An 11,420-nucleotide genomic window follows, 5' to 3' on the forward strand; every position below is an offset into this window, starting at 1 on the left:
AAATATGAAAATATATTGACTATGAAACAAATAGGACATGGCCTGCTTATGAGTTGCCATGAAAGATAGTTAGATGAATTCAACTGAAAATGGCGAGAACAGGCATTTGTAGCTAAATGCTTTTGGTTAACTTGAGAATAATAATTGAGAATAATAATTGCATGATTAATCATTCTACAGTATGTATGTATCTATGTAATATAGTACAATTTTATGAACCGACACTGAATTTTGTTTTCAAATACATTTTTTGTTCTATAAATATATTATGTTAGGTCACCACCAACTAACAGAAAAATGCAGCCATTTTTCCAGGCAAAGAGCGGAGTCACAAAAAGCACAAATGGAGATAAAATGAATCACTAACCTTTGATGATCTTCATGAGATGACACTCATAGGACTTCATGTTACACAATACATGTATGTTTTGTTTGATAAAGTTCATAGTTATATTTAAAAAAAATGAATGTATCGGCAGGTTGGAGGGAGCTACTGGGACACATTAAAGAGGCACACCTTCACTGTGTGTGCCACGGTATAAACATTCTCCCTATCTTCTCTTCTCTTTCACCTCAACACTGATATTGGATCAGACCGTTCTGAATCCTGCTCGATATTAAGGTTAGACTGGGGCTATATTAATCTGGTTAGGGGAAATGTGAGTCATACTGTGTGCCACACTGAAATGAGCCACCATCTTTTCATGAGACAGCCGTTCTCCCAAAATGAATAATGGGTCAATCACTTGGAGTAGGAGCATATAAAATGCCAAGTATCTCTTGGGGATATTGTTCAATGCTTCACCGTTAGCTGGCTCCCAGGTTTGCATTTCTTTCTAAAATACCACTTACAGTAAATTGGCTCCATGAATGTCAAGGCCAGATCACACAGAAGATTTTCACTGTTGGTTGTGAATCCAGTTTCACAACCAAACAGTCAGTCAGTCAGCTCAGCCCAATAGTGTAATGGTCGGATATAATATATGCATATACTGTATATATAGTGTACTATGTATAATTATACTATATAGTTTATATAGTGCAATGATACTGTATATGTCATATGCCATAGTAATTGTAGTAGTTGTACAGTATGTGCATATATATATATAGTATACTGTGTATAATTATACTATATGCATAGTGTAATGACATAATGTAACGTCATGTATAGTAGTCAGAGGGGTAGCAGTGTATACTATATACACATATAGCATAATGATATAATGCAACATGACATATAGTCATCAGTAATAGTCTATATAATAGTCAGCATTCAGTCCCCTGGCCAGGCTTTTCCAGAGTACGCAGCACAAGTTCATGCACGGTAGCCAAGATCGTCTGTACCGGGTCATGTTTGTTGTTCTTGTAGAGACGGAGGCTTGACGCTAGTTTAAGGGGTATAAATTAGCACTGACTGGCTGCAGCCCGGTCCCTCTACAGGCCTCCAGGACCGCTGTCTGCTACCACCCTCCCACCCCCGCCCTGCCGGCACCCCTTCTCCAAACACTATTAATTAAACTGTGAAAGGGGCCCTGACTAACACTGGCACCCCAGCGGACGGCTATACCTGTCTGTCTTACTCAGTGTCAGGGCGGTAAGAAAAGGGGGGTTTAGTGGGGGGGCGAGTTGAGCTGCAGCTCGTTTTCGTGTTATTCCACCTCGACTCGTCTCATGAAAAGAAAATGAGTTAATTTCTCCTGAATAGGGCATTTATTGACTTAAATGGCCTGAGCCTAACCCTAATCCTAACCTTAATCCTAATGCCAACCTTAACCCCAAACCCAATAACCCTAAACCTAACTCCTAACCCTTAAACCTAACCCTAACCCCTAAGCCTGAAATAGCATTTTATTTCTGACATGTACCACTTCTGGGCCCCACAAGGATAATAAAACCAATAAAACACACACTCACACATCCAGCCCCCCTTTGGGAATGCACTGAGAATGACTGGTTCCCTCTGGCCCTATAATCTGCAGCAGAGTGTGAGTGTCTGTGTCAACTTAACCTGAATAGAACAACACATTCCACCACACCACATACACCTAAATTGTGGGACACAAGATCCCATTCCTAACAGTGATGCACTGAGGAAAATAGATTCCTACTGTACATTCTTACTGTGTATTTGGCTTTGTAATTCTATGAATCATTGTGTTGAATGTCTCGTCCTTCCAGAGCAGTGCAAGCCCCTCCACATGTGAGGAAACAATGTATCCAAAAGCCTGCGCCACCTCTTCCAGCCCAACAGCAAATTTGTCAAAAGCTTGAAACGGTACATAACCACTTTTCTAGTCTCCCTTTACACCTGTATGTATTGAGACCCGCACAGACAGCTGTGTGTTATGCGTTATACTGTTCTTTGGTTGTGTTGGACTTACCACCACCCAGTGTTCGCGGGGTTCGACATGCCAGTCAACCTGCTATCTGCCAACCATGGGAATGCCTGGAATGTCTTGTGCCAGGCATCCTGGTGGTTAGTGGAGCGACGGGGGGTGGAGCATCGCAAATTGAAGACCATGTTTAGCCATTGTTCTTTCTCTTACGTCTGGTCTTAATAAGAGATGGTCACGGTTGTTTTATGTGGGTATCCTTAATTTATTTGGCGTGGGCTACGGCCAAACAGTAGTCTGTGTTGAGTTGGCTTAATAAACCGGGAACTCATAAACTCAACCTCTGTCTGGGCAATTGTTCCTTTATGATCTAGCGAGGTGATTAATGTATTGTATCTCCTGCCTTCTTACATCTTCACTTTCATGAGACAATTTGTTTTGACACCAATAAATGCTACAAATGTCACAAAATATAATCTCAAATGTCATTTTAACTATAGGCGATTGTTAGAATTAATAGTTCAAGGCCACCATTGTGCTGTCTTGAATTAGCGACTTTTGAGAATTGTTCAAAACTAAGTGACTGCTTTGTCTCTATGGTCTTTCAAAGGTTTCTACTTGACATCTATATCCTACCAAGACGACAACGTCATGGTGACACCTGGTGAACAGATCCCCATCATAGAGATAGAGGACTCCTACTCCAGCTCACTGATGCAGGACTTCCTATGCTTCACTAAGGCACAAACGCACTAGTTCCATTCCTCACGTTTCACATTTGACAGTTTCCACTGGTATTTACAGTTAGTACTTTCTGGTACTAGCAGTAATTAAAATTATTCAACAAAATGTCTAACATGCTAAGAATATGATACCTAATGGTACCCCGTGGTGCTTGATTTAATGAGTCCTGTAGAAATAAACAAGTATAAGTTATTACTGTGCCATTACCATTTTACCCTTTACTTTCTAATAACTGGTCATTTATGTAGCGTAAAAGAAAGTGATTCTGTATCCTCCATCCCCAGGTGTCCTACCTATCGGAGGAGATTCCGTGGCTGCAGCAGTGTCTCAGCCCCTCCCAGTCCTTCTGCTCATGCACCCTCCAGACATGCCTCAAGATGCTGCAGGCCATCTCCCAGCTCCAGGTTCTTCCTTACACGTCAATACTGTTATAAACATGACATAACACCTTAATAATATATAATATAAATAATATATCCCATTTAGCAGACGCTTTTGTCCAAAGCGACTTACAAGTCGGCTGGGGCCACTACTTTTTACATATGGGTGGCCCCAGCGGGAATCGAACCCACGACGCTTGGCGTTGCAAGCGCCATGCTCTACCGACTGAGCCACACAGGACTCATTAATAACACCTTAGAAACACTCATGGTTGTTTATGACTGGTTACGACTGATAACGTGGTCAAAATCATCCAATCTTCATCGAAACACGCAACTCTTAGCCAACACCATTAAATATTGATTAAAATTGGTCAGAATATTGGTCAAATATTAATTGGAACCATCAGATTCTGGTCAAAACCATCAAAGTTAATGTGTCTTTGAAAGTGTATTTTTGGGGATGTTTTTGCGGGGCATGCTGGGAACTCAGGAGCTGGGTCAAGTTTATTTTGAGCCAATCAAAGATAAGTATTGCAATGCCCTGCTGGTGTTGCTGAGGGACATGAACGCATGTCCCAAGTGGATCCAGCCTTGTAAGCTCCAGCTCCAACGCAAGTCGAATATCTTCCCCAAGGAGCCCACGGCTTTGGACATGCTGCTCATCACCCTCCATGTCGGTCCCAACCCATTACAATCACTGGTGTTTGTAGCTAAACACTGTAGCGACACTGACACCCTTTTCCTTAAACATTGCATAATCCCCAGGGACTAAAATGGAATCATTTTTAATAGCTAATTGGATTGAATTTGGATCGAGTTTGAATCTGAGGATAGTGATACAAAATATGAATTGTAGCTATTTGGATTCCTGCCAGTATTTACAGTAACTGCATTTCAGCATACACAGAGTATAAGGCTCCATTCATGCCAAACCAAAATAGCAATGTTTAAACTGTTCCCTACATTTACCCTTAACCACATTGCTTGTGATTATTTTCATTGTAAACACACATGGCAATTCCCTGCCTGTCATACCTACTGGTCACTTGTATCTAAGTAGTCTATCAAGCTAGTCCAGTTGACTCACAGTCACAGCAGACATGTAAATGCTATAGACAATGGACCCATGCCAACAAAACAGCTCCCGTAATCTCTTATGCTCAAATTCCCTGAAACGTCATTCATTTAAATGAGAGTAATTTGAAGATTGGAGTCTTTCAGACATATTGGGTCAATTGCAATGGACAAGCAGAATTTAACGTGCACCTGCAAGTCAACGCTGGACCTGAATGTTAAATGTTTTTGAACCAAAAACCCACAAGAATAAAACAGCATATCAGTTGATTTCTTGCTGATACCATGTCAAGTAATTATGCTACTAGACAGCTAAAACTAGGTTCTCTACTCCCGCCCTCAAGGAAATATTGACAGGTGTATCGGAAACCATAAGGCTCGTGAATGTAAAAGTACTTCAAGTATAATAAGAATATATAAGTAGTAAGCCTATATTTAATTTACATTTTTCACCTCAAATGGCGAAATAATATAAAATGTGCAATTTGAAATAGATTTAATAGGCTACATTTGATTGAAAAAGTATGAGTAGATAATATAACTCCCCCAGATCTTGATAAGACATTACCATTATTTTTAAAGACAACTTTCTTTTTAACCCTTTGATGTGTACGATCACGTATTTGTGATTGCTGTTGAGGGGTCCTTGTAGCGTACGATCACAAATATGTGATTGGAACATTAACAACAGAACGTATGATGCAACAAACGCATCTTCACAGCATCGTTTTCAATGTTTTGTACTGATGGGAAATAAAGGTCTCCACAACTTTGTTTCTCAATTTCACCTTTTATTGTAAAAGATAAATGCGAACTTCCTCATCCAAACATCACAAGAAACACAGCTAAACTCATTCCATAAACCTATCAGAACTCAGGATAAGACCCAGATGCAGACAGTTCGAATCACAGAAGTTTATTGACAAAACAGGGGGCAGGAAAATGACAGGTCAAGGGCAGGCAGAGCTCAGTAATCCAGGGAAGTGTCCGTAAGGTACAGAACGGCAGGCAGGCTCAGGGTGAGGATAGGCAGAATGTTCAAAACCGGAAGAACTAGAAAACAGGGACTAAAGAGAGCAGTAGTACGGAATAACACGCTGGTAGGCTTGACGAGACAAGACAAACTGGCAACAGACAAATAGAAAACACATGTATAAATGCACAGGGGATAATGGAGAAAATGGCCAAAACCTGGAGGGGTTGGAGACAAGCACAAGAGAGGTGAAGCAGATGTGACAAAACCCGTTTAAATAACAGTTTGGGCTGACAAAAAACAACATAAGTTAGCAATTTAACAGCTAGATGTGTTTACAATGTACCAAATCTCTGGTGAACATAAGGGAGAAATGCAATATTGTTTAGAAAGGAGATGTGTAAATTCTTTAGCGATGTTTGTTTATGTTTGAGTTGGCGAAAACTCCCTAATCCCAGAATGCCTTTCACTATAATACGCAAATAAACAAAATCAAAGATGGCTGTGCCCATTTTCTGAAAAATATTTACTTAGTTTAGTCACTTTTCAGCATATAACAAATGTTCGATGTACTTGTTACAGTGTATACAAGAACCGGAGCATATGACTTGACCAGTCGTTTACAGTTTTTCACAAAGAAAATAAATTCTTATCACCTCACAGATCATCACACCAAATACAAGCCTACTGCCTGCCATAGCGTGAAAGCTAAACAGGGATGAAACCATTTTATGGGGGTTTGTGTGGGGTATTAACCTCTTTGGGGTACCCCCCCCTTCTTCTCAATTTCCGCCTGAAGACATACCCTAATCTAACTGCCAGAGGCAAGGATATGCATATTCTTGGTATCATTTGAAAGGAAACACCCTGAATTTTGTGGAAATGTGAATTGAATGTACAAGGAAATAAACATACGTTTTCTGTTTTTTATTGTTGCTGCATCATCTTTCAAATGACCAAGAACAGCCAAACATACAGATAGGATGCTGCGGATGATTTGAATGAAGGACATACGATGGCAGATAACTTAAAAAATGAGCGAGCTACATGACATTGAGCATGAAGTCACCCAAGTGTCCCACACAAATGTACCCAAATGTACCCCAAGTGGCCGAATTGGTACAGTGATACATTTTGAAGGAAAGAACTATATACAAAATACATTAATGCTATTCTAACACACACCAAAAATATATATATATAAAAATAACAAGTATAACTATTTACTCGGTTTCGCTTTCTCTATTAATTTCCTCTATAATTTGTGTTAAATCTGTATACCTAGACTTTGTTTTAGCTTTTCCTGATTTATTCACCATAATTTAAATATATAAACTTGCTGAAAATGCTATTAACTATGTACTGCTATGCGTAACACTCGTGGCTCCATCAAGTAGGATTTGTAATAGCAAATGAACCTCTTTTACGCCAGAGTTTACGACAAAGGCTGGTCTTCAAACATATAACCATTACATATTGCCGTTTACCTCAGCTCATTGGCTATCTTCCAAGCTAGATTTCAAGATGATCAGTGGTCATTGGGCCAAAATACAGTCAATCAACGATAGACCGGTCCTACCATTGGTGCGCAATGAGGTCATTGATTGGTGTCTTCAAATCGGTTTCATTCGGTCAATACGTCCCGGGAAAAGAACAATCACATATGGTTGTGTTAGTAGGGTTAGAGTGGATTGCGACGAGAGGATTGCAATGAAACCAACCATGACTGAATAAACGTTTGTTTAGTGTGTGTAATTACCACGAACGCTTCGTCCAAAGTTGAATGAGATGGAAATCACGACGCAAGCGGATTACAAATGTTACGTGTTAGGCTATAAAAATGTTATCAAACAAAACGAACATTCACTGTGTAGTTAGGACACTTGGCATTGCCACCAGAGGAAGATCTTCAAAGGTAAGCGATTTATTTTATTTTTATTTCTGACTTTCATGGCGCTAATGCTTGGTTGGAAAATGCTAGTAATACTTGTGTGTAGGGGAGCTGTCCTCAGAAAATCGCATTGTTTGCTTTCGCAGTAAAGACTTTTAAATCTGACACAGTGGCTGGATTAATAAGATGTTCATCTTTTAAATGATGTAAAATACATGTATTTACAAGAATGTTTACTATAACAAATGGTGTATTTAGAATGTTAGCGCTCTGCAGTTTCACCGGATGTTGGCCTGGTGCGACGTTAGCGTCTCACCTACCCTAGAGATGTTAAAGTCCATGGGGGTAGAAATGGAGAAAGGTATCGTAGGGGCATATGATGCAGGGTGCAAACACAGGAGAAGTTTATACACTAAATAAAAATAAAACCCCGGAAAGGGGCGTCTTAGCTGGTAACCTTAACATACCAACGTTACAATCTGATGCCGTGTTCAAAACAACTGGGAACTCGGAAATCTCTGACTTCAGTGTGTTCAAGACAACTGGGAACTCGGATAAAAACTAGCTCCAACTGGGATTTTATTTTTTGCGGTCATCCAGCTCGGAATACCAACTTGGGAACGCGGGCCTCTTTTTAGAGCTCCGACTTTCCGAAGGTTGTACTGATTATGATGAGCTAATGCTAAGCTGTTTGCTGGCTATGTATGGCACCATGTTTGTTGACATCCTACAATGCATTCTGGTTATCCCGGAAGAGCCTGTAAGACTAATCTATGCTAGAATCAGAATGCATGATTTGTCACCAGCACTTGAAAACATGAATAAAATAAATAAATTTTGATCCATGGCTCCCGAGTGGTGCAGCAGTCTACAGGCTCATAATTGGCTCAGCATCTTCTGTTTTTGGGGAAAGGGAAGGTTTGGCTGGGATAGGCTGCCATAGTAAATAAGAATTTGTTCTTAACTGACTTGCCTAGTTAAATAAAGGTAAAATTAAAAGAAAATACATACTGTGTGCTACAGTAGAAACGAAAACACGATATACAGAAAATAAGCCACTTACTGTGATAGGAATGCACACATATCCAAAGTCCAATTTGTAAGGAAAACAATGAAGGCAATGCAGGTGCCAGGGAGAAAATGTGCTGTGGGGAAAAGTCTGTACAAGACCGGTTCTGACTAGAGATGTGCAATGTCTTCATTCTTATCTGGGGAAACACTGAGGAAGTGATTGGGCTCTCGTTGAAGAGTGAAGCTTTTCCCTAGCTCAGTAAAGCCTCAAACATACAATTCGCTACACAAGCAATAGCATCTGCTAAATATGTGTATGTGACAAATATGATTTGATTTGAAATGGGCTACTTCTTATGTGAATTAATGAGGTGGAACACACCTCAATTCAAACTGTTGTTAGAAAATAATTAAAAATTGACAAGTTGAAACATGGTCTATAGATAATTAACAGGTAGTGTGCCTTGATTTGAGGACAGTGTAGAGGAACTCTCCTGTTTCTTAACAATCACATTTGGGAACAGTGAGCGCATTTTGACATCACGTGCATAAATAAACTCACGCTGGTGTGACCGTTAGAGATATTTGGAACTCACACGTGAAAAGGTTAAAGACAAGTCTTAATTAATGGATTACATGAATTGGAAATGAAGAGGTGTCGGGTAAATTGGTACTTTAGATGGTAAACAAACAAGTAAAAATACTTTATTTCAGTTGTACGTAATTATTGTCAAATAGATAAATTGCCCTTAGTCTGCTAAAAAAGCTAGATTAATTTGTTCCGATGGTAATACCCACCAGAGGTCTTGAAAAATATTGGCAGAAATCAAAACTAAAAGTTTCCCCGAGCATCTGCTTTAGGGACTGGTAAATCGGTGGCCAATGATGGAGGCAATTGGGATCAGCTGTGAGTGTGATTTTACCATGGTTTGATTGTTTAACAAGAGATAGATAGTTACCTTGTGTTAGTGCGCTGCTCATTGCAATAGGCCCTACTGTACATATCCAGAAAGGCTAATCAAATAAAAGTTCAGTGTTCGTGTACACAGTTTAGCAGATGTTGCAGCGAAATGCTCATTTTTTTATTCCAAAAACAATGGTTGGAGCTTCAGTTCCGGCGGTCACGATCAACTCCATTGATGTATTGGATACAGTATAAATATAGTTTATGATTCCAAATATGTACAAATTATATAATTGAACAAAAATGAAATGCACTATATGGTTATTATTTAATTTGAACTTAAAACCCCCAAATACCATAGACTGGAGCAACCTGATCCTCAAAGCAACAACAATATCTAAATAAATGACATTAAAATAAGCAATATCAAAGGCAATCCCAGTCTCATGTATTCCCCATCTGGTTCCCATCATTATTTCAGGAGAAGCTGGCATACCACAGACGGAGCAAGAAGCTCCTCTGCCCAAGCCTGTACCTGGGCTACCTGAAGCTGTGTAGCGCCATGGACCAGAGCAGAGCCCTGGTGCCTCAAAAGCTGCCCAACGTCCTTTGTCACACCAAGAAACGAAACAACTGTAATGTGTCTAGGTGAAGTAGCTGGATATCTGGGTTTATTAGTGAATTTATTGACTTCATGTTACACTATTGTTATTGAAACACTAGCTGTTGTCTGTAATAGATTTGTGTGTGTGTGTGTGTGTGTGTCAGGTAGGAGTGGCAATGGCTGCAGACCCTCAGTTCTTTGGAGTCTCTGGAGATGGACCAGGATGTCCAGAGCGCTCCACACCGCCTCCGACAGGACCTACGCAGTGCTGCCAAGGACCTCTTGACCCACATGAGCATCCCTGTCAGCCAGGTCAGCATCCATCCATCCATAAACTATTGCTTATTACCACTGGATAAGCATTGTAGATCCTGAGCCTTCCAAAAAAATATAAAATGTCAGAAACACCCAAAGATGACCACAGTAAAGATCTGAAGTTGTAATACATTTTAACCATCCTTCCAGCCATCCATTACTTACATCCATGTTGTATATCAATCTACTACATGGCAATAATGTCATAGTTGTGACTCAGTGTGCTGTCCCCCTCTTCCAGGCACAAGAATTCCGTATCTTTGCCCAGGAAGTGTTGGAGTTTGGGGACAAGGTGTCCTTTCCTGCTACTGCTGCCCCCCTCAGACAACATGTGTACAGCCACAGGCCAGAATAACCCCTACTCAGGCTTTCTCACCTTGCCTCTGCAGGTCTTTGAGCTGGGTCAGTACTGCTCTGTCTAGTAGGATTTCCTTATTTTTTCCCATTACTGTTATTTATTCAACTATGTACATTCAGTTGACCTCAGGTTAGTTGGCCTATTGTGACTTACAATGGTTTGTGCAGTTGTCTCCAAATGAATGATTGAGACTGTTATGACAGTGTGCACTAAACCCAAAGCAATTAAAAGTCATTAAAAAGTTATGTGAAACTTATCTGAAGTACACTGATCAGAAGTCAACTGCATAAAGTGCATTTGTGACTGACCGGCTCAAATTGGTTTTACGTAGCAAAATTTGAAATTGTTTCTTTTTACATTGGATAAAACTAGAGACTCAGATCTACAAAATGGTATATCACATACTGCATTTTTGAGGAACAATGGGAAAGTAATTCTGCTTTGAAAGTTGATAAACTTGAAAACTCGCTTTTGAGAAAAGGGCCTTTGAATGTTTTGGTACCTACTGGAGAGCTCTCCCTTGTGTACACACATTCAGCATTGTTAACACCCTATTAAGCCAGCCCCACCCATCTCTTTAAGGATTCACATGTGAGGCCATGTGCTAAACAGTGAATAGTGTAGTAAAGATTAAGACTAAAAGTGGTAGTAGCCTACAACAAGGAAACATTCCAGGTAAACAGAAAGTGTCCAGATAAAAATATTTTATAAATATTAGATGACGCTTACCCAGACACACTTGTCATTAATTGATGGGTCATGTGAAAGAAATGCTATAACCCCCAGCCACATCCAGTGTCACGACTTCCGCCGAAGTTGGTCCTTCT

General features: G+C 40.0%; 1 pseudogene; it reads left to right on the forward strand.

The window, feature by feature from the left end:
• The first annotated feature begins 463 nt into the window (after nucleotides 1–463).
• On the forward strand, nucleotides 464–10,657 carry LOC135524949 (ankyrin repeat and fibronectin type-III domain-containing protein 1-like; annotated as a pseudogene).
• Nucleotides 10,658–11,420: the final 763 nt, after the last annotated feature.

Source organism: Oncorhynchus masou, chromosome 31, assembly GCF_036934945.1.
Source record: "Oncorhynchus masou masou isolate Uvic2021 chromosome 31, UVic_Omas_1.1, whole genome shotgun sequence".
In the NCBI taxonomy this organism is placed as follows: Eukaryota; Metazoa; Chordata; class Actinopteri; order Salmoniformes; family Salmonidae; genus Oncorhynchus; species Oncorhynchus masou.